Source organism: Diabrotica undecimpunctata, chromosome 9 (genome assembly GCF_040954645.1).
Source record: "Diabrotica undecimpunctata isolate CICGRU chromosome 9, icDiaUnde3, whole genome shotgun sequence".
Classification (NCBI taxonomy): domain Eukaryota; kingdom Metazoa; phylum Arthropoda; class Insecta; order Coleoptera; family Chrysomelidae; genus Diabrotica; species Diabrotica undecimpunctata.
Genome location: NC_092811.1, coordinates 53,259,594 through 53,268,199, shown reverse-complemented (window position 1 = coordinate 53,268,199; position 8,606 = coordinate 53,259,594).

The following is an 8,606-nucleotide window of genomic DNA, read 5'->3' as shown; positions in this document are numbered from 1 at the left end:
TTAGAAAACGGAAGGTTATTATAAAAAAAATAAATAAATAAAATAATAATACTAGTGCTATATTGTACTTAAACCTACCTACACCTTAATCTATAATAAACATATATACAAAACATCAACAAAAAATATATACAACTTTCTAATTAAATCTTTATATTATTTATAAAAAAAATAATAATAATTTTTTTTTTTGTAACAAAGAAAAAAATTTCACATTTTAGGAGTGACTTTCTTTTAAATTTCTTTTCTTCCTGGAAGGAGGGGAAATTGTGTGTTTACATGAGTATATTTTTGTGTATACTCTTTCATTTGTTATATAATTTTTTGCGAACTTTAAATTATTATAGAAATAGACACTTTATTCGGTATTTAGATAGTACCATTCTTTTTGTTGTTAGTTGTAAGTTCGAAAAACTGTTTTATATTTTCATTGAATGTATTAAGAATTGGATATTTAATATTAATTATCATGGAAGTAAACAGATTAAAGAATGAGGAATTAACATATGAACTACGGATCAGAGGCATACCGGTTGGCGCTACAGTAGAAGAAAAGCGAGCAAAATTACGACAGGTACTTCGATCTGAAAAGGAAACAGGAAATCAAGAAATAGCTACATCTTGCATTTCATCGACTTTCGCTGAAGAATATGCAGTTGGTCGAGATAAAGTAGAAGAGTTAGCTGAAATGATAAATGAAATTGATCCAGATAACTATGAAAATGATTTTCGTTGAATATGTGCACGACTGATACACTTATCTCATCGATTGGAAAGGTTTAAAGGCGATAACCCTGAAGAGGAGCAAGAACGATGCAAACTTACTACGCAATGTAACCAATTATTTACCAACTTAAATATGGCATATGAAATGGTTAGCCCAATGCGAAGAAACCGTGGTGATGTAACACGAGAGATAAACCGATATCTACTCTCACGTGAGGATCCGGCTGCCGCTATCGGAACAGAACCAAATGGTCAACGGAATCCAGTGGTTAGTAGGGAAACCGAAGAATCCCTTCTGGATACCTTGAACCCCCCATGTTTACCCAATATCTCAAGAAGCCTAAACATCATAGGAGACATTGTAGACCATCCGGAGGACAATTTAAACCACCCTCCTCCATATACGAGCAAATTTTTGACTAGGCAATCTAGTTCGTACCTGGATTCAGCCCGAGCACCTTTTCCACGAGGACTAAACAAAACACACGAGGAGCTTCGTAGTTCATCCAATTCCAAAGTTCACTTCACTTCTGATATTTCACGGATAGTGGCTATTGATGAAATGGAATATCCCCGTAATATGACAACGCTAGAAGAACCTAGTTGTTCCTGTAGATTTGTGGATACCGCAGGATCCCTTGCCCCGCAGTTTGGTAACCTTCGTCTGGGACCTAATACTACTTCTATACCTGGTTACGGAGAGGGGACATATTCTTCAAATCCACTCGTTTATCGATGTGTAACAGTCGTTACTTTTATTACAACTTATATTAAAATAATAAACAATTTATATTAAAATAATTTCAGAGATGTAGTATGGGTTGCCTAACTTTAAGTGTTCATTTGCCCATTAAGTGTGTATTTTTAATAATTTAAGTTGTCACTCTGATCTAATTTGGTACCATTGCGAACCAAAGAGATGACAGGAGATTAGGGGAAGTGGAAATTGGCTCTTCTTGGTTAATTAACTGTGAATTAAAATTCACTTTTGATCGAGAGTTTGAAGTGGTACAAGTGGTAGTTAGCGAAAGAAAATCCAATTAATGCATAGAATTTCCTTCACTTCAAGAAGTTAAATATTCTAAGTATAGCCATAACAATTTAATTGACGGTGTTTTCGGAAACTCGGGAGGTGAAGTGAGATTTCTAGCACGGAATTGATTAGCTATCTGGTAAATAATAATTTTTTTTATATTATAAAAACTAACTTTTGTTCTCACCTCCCACATTCTTAAGGTATTCAGAATGACCTTGGGTCACGAATTCAAGTATAGTATGGCCGCTTACAATCATTCCGGCATGAATCTGATTAAAATTCTGAAGTTTTCGTAAATCTCTAACATCTATTACAATTTCCACAGATATTTTAATGAACATTAGAGTATTTTATCTATATCCTATTATTCAGATTAATTATTTCATATTTTAATATAGTATTTTGTTCAAGGCCATTATATTTTTACTCTATGTGAAGCAAGGTCACGCTACATCCGATTGGATGGGTTTTTTTATCTACCATAATTATCTTTTTGCTCCGGTTTCTTATGCTGAAAGAAACTTTCCTCACTTCTTCTTTGATTTCTTTTTATCAATGTTGAGATTAGAAGTAACGGGGAATTGTTTTCAGCCACCTACCATGGAATTATAAATTTCCCTCAGAACATCCGAGGGAGAGTACCACTTCAACTCTATTAGAATCAGGGTCATTGGGACAAGCCAGGGGGTATTGTCTACTCATTTTTTTCTCCAGCCTGCACCTAGAGGTAGGGCAGGACAGTCATCATCGGAACTGAGCCAATTAGCACCAGCTCCGTGCTAATTTCGGACCTCAAGGAGGACTTCGCTGGGACACCGAAGCCATTCGGGAGTATCCTTCCAGACAACTGTTTCACCTAGGAGAACAGTTGGTTTTTGATTCAGAACTATATATATATATATATATATATATATATATATATATATATATATATATATATATATATATGTATATATATATATATATATATATATATATATATATATATATATATATATATTATTGTGATATTTAAAGTCTTGGTGCGCCAAGCAATAATTAGCTAATTAATTTTTTTGATTAATTAAAATTATCTAGATGATATGATTATGACTCTATCACAATTTTTCATTCTTTTATCTCAGGGTTAAATTCGTGCTTCAATATCTATGCTATTACATGTGAAAGGTAAGGTCCAGAGAATACCGGAATAATAAAAAACACATATGATCTAACACTATATATTGAAATAAAAATAATGAAATAATTCACACTCAAAAGTTTTCAATAAACAAATCTCATATAAGGATTCTCAAAATTTTGTTCTCCGTACATGAACAATCAAAATTAATGGTACAAACAATATTAATTGAAAACTCAAAATCCCAAACTATTCTAACTCTCCTAATCAAAATATTTATATCCTTTCTAAATTACGTGTAAAAATTGTGTTATCAATAAAAGAAAAAAAAAACTGCAGAAAACAAAAATATCTTCTCTCTGATGATGAGTGGTCCAAATCCTTGTTCCTTGTAGACTGTATTATCTCCTCTCAACCGCTCCCTATGTAATCAGCAATCTTACAACAGATTGTTGCAAGTATATCGTCCTTAATGATCTCCTTCAAAAGCAACAATCATTCAAATTATGATAGCCTTTCTCCTCTCGATAAACTGAATCTCTCGTTGGCCCGAGTGAAAAATGACTCTTGGAATATCTTCTCTTTACGATAAACTGAATCTCTCGTTGGCCTGAACAGTGACTCTTGGAATATAAGTAGAGAAATATGACTTACAATATTTTTCTGCTTCAGCTTCTGTCAGATACACTAACTCCACAAAAACTCACTAACATTCAACACTACTGCTTGCTACATTTCAGGAACCGCCAGAGAACAATCACTGTTCCTCTTACAGACTTGGAAACCAACTCATCTATCTTTTCTCTCTCCTCTATCTCGCTAAACTTTTTCCTACATACTTATCCCACCTTTTTCAATCTCCGCCAATCAAAACTCGTCACAATTCCCCCATTTTTTCATTTCGATAACAAATTTTTACCTATAATTATAAAATTTCCTAAAACTTATTTACAAATAATATTTTTCTATAATTCTTAAAAACTAACAAAAACCTCTTTCTATAATCCCTTCTATTGTCTTTAATCACTGCATTAATGTATTTCAATTGTTTTTGGATTTCACTTAAAATTATGCGGGTCACTCAAGTATAACAAAGAAATAATTTATGCAAAGCTTACATTTTGTTTAGTACAGGTAAACCAAGAATTTAATAACTTTCCTTCTCCGAAATGTTTGTTGGATATTATCCTACTTATCTGAATTATTTTAATGTTTTTGAACTTTGAAATATTTTTAAACAAACCAATATTTTTCTCGATTTTACATATCATAACAAATCCCCGCCATTTGATCTGCCGAAAACTCTTTGTTAAATTTTAAAAATGACAAAAGTTTTCCAGGATCAAATTATTTCACTATGTTATTAAAATCTATTCATGATATTGATAGATGTCGTGAATGTTAAAAATACCCCGTATATTTCCTGTCTTTATACGGGATTGGATATATTTTCGTTTTAAATTTTTCCAAGTATTTTCCCTTAAAAGAAAGTTCATAATTTTTAACCACTTGATTTACTTTATTAACAAAATCTCCATGGTTTCCTAAAATCTTCTCTATTTCCTTCTCCATGTTTTTTCCACAATTTATTTTTCTTTCATCCACCTTTTGTTCACATGTGTTCACTGTCCATAATACTTCTTCACAAAATTCTGGATTCTCGTCCATCAATGCCATTTTTTCTTCTGTTTTCTTTTTATCCTCTAATTCCCTTTGGTATTCCGAGCACCATGTTTCTATTCCTTTCATTTCTCTGATGATACCTTCTTTTTCTCCCTGCTTCCATTCTGTTTTATCGTCGGTTGCCAACAATTCTTCTGTACCTTCTATTTCCTGTTTTTCTCTGGTCTCCATCTTATTTTCCTGCTTTCTTTTCGAACTCTTCTTCTTTTTCTTCCTTCTCTTTTTCTTTTCTGTTAGATCTTGTTCTTGTACTTTCGGTTTATCCTCTACAGTCATATCGATTTCTTTGCGTTTTTCTGTTTGCTTTTCTTCTCCTGTGTTGTCTGGTTCTGCTCTGATTGCCAGTTTATTTTCCGAAAAATTTATGGTGATATCTTTTTTCCTCAATTCATCAATTCCCGCTATCATATCATGATTTAAATCTTCAATCACCACACATTTCATAATATGGAATTTGTTTCCCACTCTTATCTGTACTCCCAAGCCTTCGTTTACTGTCGTCAAATTTTTATTGTTTGCACCCACTAAATCAACCCTAGGAATCTTATACACAAATCTGTCCAAATTTAATTCTTTTACTAGTTTTTTATTGATTAGCGATATCTCCGATCCAGAATCAATCACAATTTTAATCGCTTTATGTTTTATAAATGCATCTAAAAATATTAGATTAGAATTAGAAATTTGTCTGTCGTTTCCTATTGCTACATGATTCATCTCCCTTCTATTTTGTTGTTGGAAGCTCTGGTTATTTCTATCGTCCCTTTGTTCGTTAGTATTCCTATTCGGAGGATTTTGTGCATCTCTATTCCTGTTGTGATTTTCATATGTTCTCTGTTGTGTGTCATTCCTGTTATCGTAATTTTGTTGTCTATTGTAATTATTGTAATTTCTCGGCCTATATTCGTTTGTTGATCTGGGATGTCGGTTTCTCTGGTCATAATTTGATGAATACCTTCTTTCCGGTCCATTATATTGGTCATGTTGTCTTCTATTTCTCATTTCTTTTCTTTTCGCTTCTTTTAATTGAAGGAATTGGCACAAACTATCAATATCTTGATAGTTTCTCAAAATCACGTGATCTTCCAACGTTTCCTCAAAATGTCTGCTGATCATTTCTACCAGCTGTTCGGTAGAATATTTGTATTCTAGATATTTTGAATTGTTATATATCTGCAAAGCATATCTTTCTTCAGATATTCCCATTTTTTCGTGATATTTTCCATTCTGTAGCTCTTGGTTGATTTCTCTCTGTTTATTTTTCCCCCAGAAATAGTTGAGAAATTTATTTTCAAAATCTGTCCAATTTTCAAACTCATCTTCCTTGCTTTCATACCATAACGCTGCTCCTTCTTTCAAATGGTTTCTAATTGTTTCTTTGCAATCGTCAAAATATCTAATATGTTGTAATTTGGTTTTCAAATTTTTAACAAACGGTACTGGGTGTGTTTTCCGAATATCCCCGCCAAATTGTATTTTCGACTCGCTTGTGCCATGGATGATAACTTCTTTTCTCTCTACCCCTCTTAGTTCAATTTCTGCCATTTGTTTTTCATTTTGCTTTAATCTTCTTTCTATTTCCTTCCTGTCTTCTTGTAGCGCCATTTCGAATTTTTCTTCTAACTGTTCTAATTCTTTTTTCTGTACAGTCTTAATATCTTTCATTTTAGTTTCTATTTCTTCTCTCTGCATCTCTAGTTTCCTCTCTGTTTCTTCTCTGACTTTTTCTAAACAGACTTTTACCTCATTTTCATATTTGTCAAAACGCTTTTCCATTTTTCTATCATTTTCTTCTAATTTTTGTTCTATTGCTAGCCTTGTTTTCCGTTGGTTTTCTTCCATTGTCTGTGTCTGTATTTGCATCAATGCTAATAATTTTTCCAGCATCCCTGTTTCTTTTCTTTCCTCCATTATTGTAGCATTTCCTTCATTATCCGATCCTTCATCAATAATTGTTTCCTCTTCTCTGTTATCCACCTTCCTTTCTTGCATTTTGCTTTGACTCCTTGTGGTCGACATGTTGTTTCTTTTCGTTACTGTTTTTGTCCCCGCCAAATGTGAAATTTTACAACACTCTATATGTTTCAGAACACGACAATATTTCTCCCCAAATGTATTAAATTTTCACGACAAATATCAAATATGCAATCAGTAAAATTCAAATAATTCAAAATAAATATCAAATGTATGATTGGTAAAGAAAATAAAATCAAATAATTCAATAGCAGTAAATATCCACTAACTACGATCAATCAATAAATCAAATTTATATTCCCTGGAAAAATTGTCAAAATACTTTCAAATTCAAATTCCCTCAATGTTATATGTATCTCTGGATTACCTGTACTTATTCCAGATCTCTTTCCCTTCCTTCAAATGTAAAGCTGCGATATTTTCAAGCCCCACGTTTTGGAAGCCAGTTATTGTGATATTTAAAGTCTTGGTGCGCCAAGCAATAATTAGCTAATTAATTTTTTTGATTAATTAAAATTATCTAGATGATATGATTATGACTCTATCACAATTTTTCATTCTTTTATCTCAGGGTTAAATTCGTGCTTCAATATCTATGCTATTACATGTGAAAGGTAAGGTCCAGAGAATACCGGAATAATAAAAAACACATATGATCTAACACTATATATTGAAATAAAAATAATGAAATAATTCACACTCAAAAGTTTTCAATAAACAAATCTCATATAAGGATTCTCAAAATTTTGTTCTCCGTACATGAACAATCAAAATTAATGGTACAAACAATATTAATTGAAAACTCAAAATCCCAAACTATTCTAACTCTCCTAATCAAAATATTTATATCCTTTCTAAATTACGTGTAAAAATTGTGTTATCAATAAAAGAAAAAAAAACTGCAGAAAACAAAAATATCTTCTCTCTGATGATGAGTGGTCCAAATCCTTGTTCCTTGTAGACTGTATTATCTCCTCTCAACCGCTCCCTATGTAATCAGCAATCTTACAACAGATTGTTGCAAGTATATCGTCCTTAATGATCTCCTTCAAAAGCAACAATCATTCAAATTATGATAGCCTTTCTCCTCTCGATAAACTGAATCTCTCGTTGGCCCGAGTGAAAAATGACTCTTGGAATATCTTCTCTTTACGATAAACTGAATCTCTCGTTGGCCTGAACAGTGACTCTTGGAATATAAGTAGAGAAATATGACTTACAATATTTTGCTGCTTCAGCTTCTGTCAGATACACTAACTCCACAAAAACTCACTAACATTCAACACTACTGCTTGCTACATTTCAGGAACCGCCAGAGAACAATCACTGTTCCTCTTACAGACTTGGAAACCAACTCATCTATCTTTTCTCTCTCCTCTATCTCGCTAAACTTTTTCCTACATACTTATCCCACCTTTTTCAATCTCCGCCAATCAAAACTCGTCACAATTCCCCCATTTTTTCATTTCGATAACAAACAAATTTTTACCTATAATTATAAAATTTCCTAAAACTTATTTACAAATAATATTTTTCTATAATTCTTAAAAACTAACAAAAACCTCTTTCTATAATCCCTTCTATTGTCTTTAATCACTGCATTAATGTATTTCAATTGTTTTTGGATTTCACTTAAAATTATGCGGGTCACTCAAGTATAACAAAGAAATAATTTATGCAAAGCTTACATTTTGTTTAGTACAGGTAAACCAAGAATTTAATAACTTTCCTTCTCCGAAATGTTTGTTGGATATTATCCTACTTATCTGAATTATTTTAATGTTTTTGAACTTTGAAATATTTTTAAACAAACCAATATTTTTCTCGATTTTACATATCATAACAATATATATATCTTGTTTCACTAGTTCTAGTTTTTTTATAACATAAATATATATATTAATTAATATCACTCCCCTTGGTGTAAGGTATCGGTAAGTTTGAGCTCAAATTCTACCCAGAGATTATCTTCCATTGTTTTTTTGTATTAACCATTTATTTCTTTATTAACTTTAATTATTTCATTATTTGTTTACTTAACTAATTTCTTTTATATTTCATCTTGTG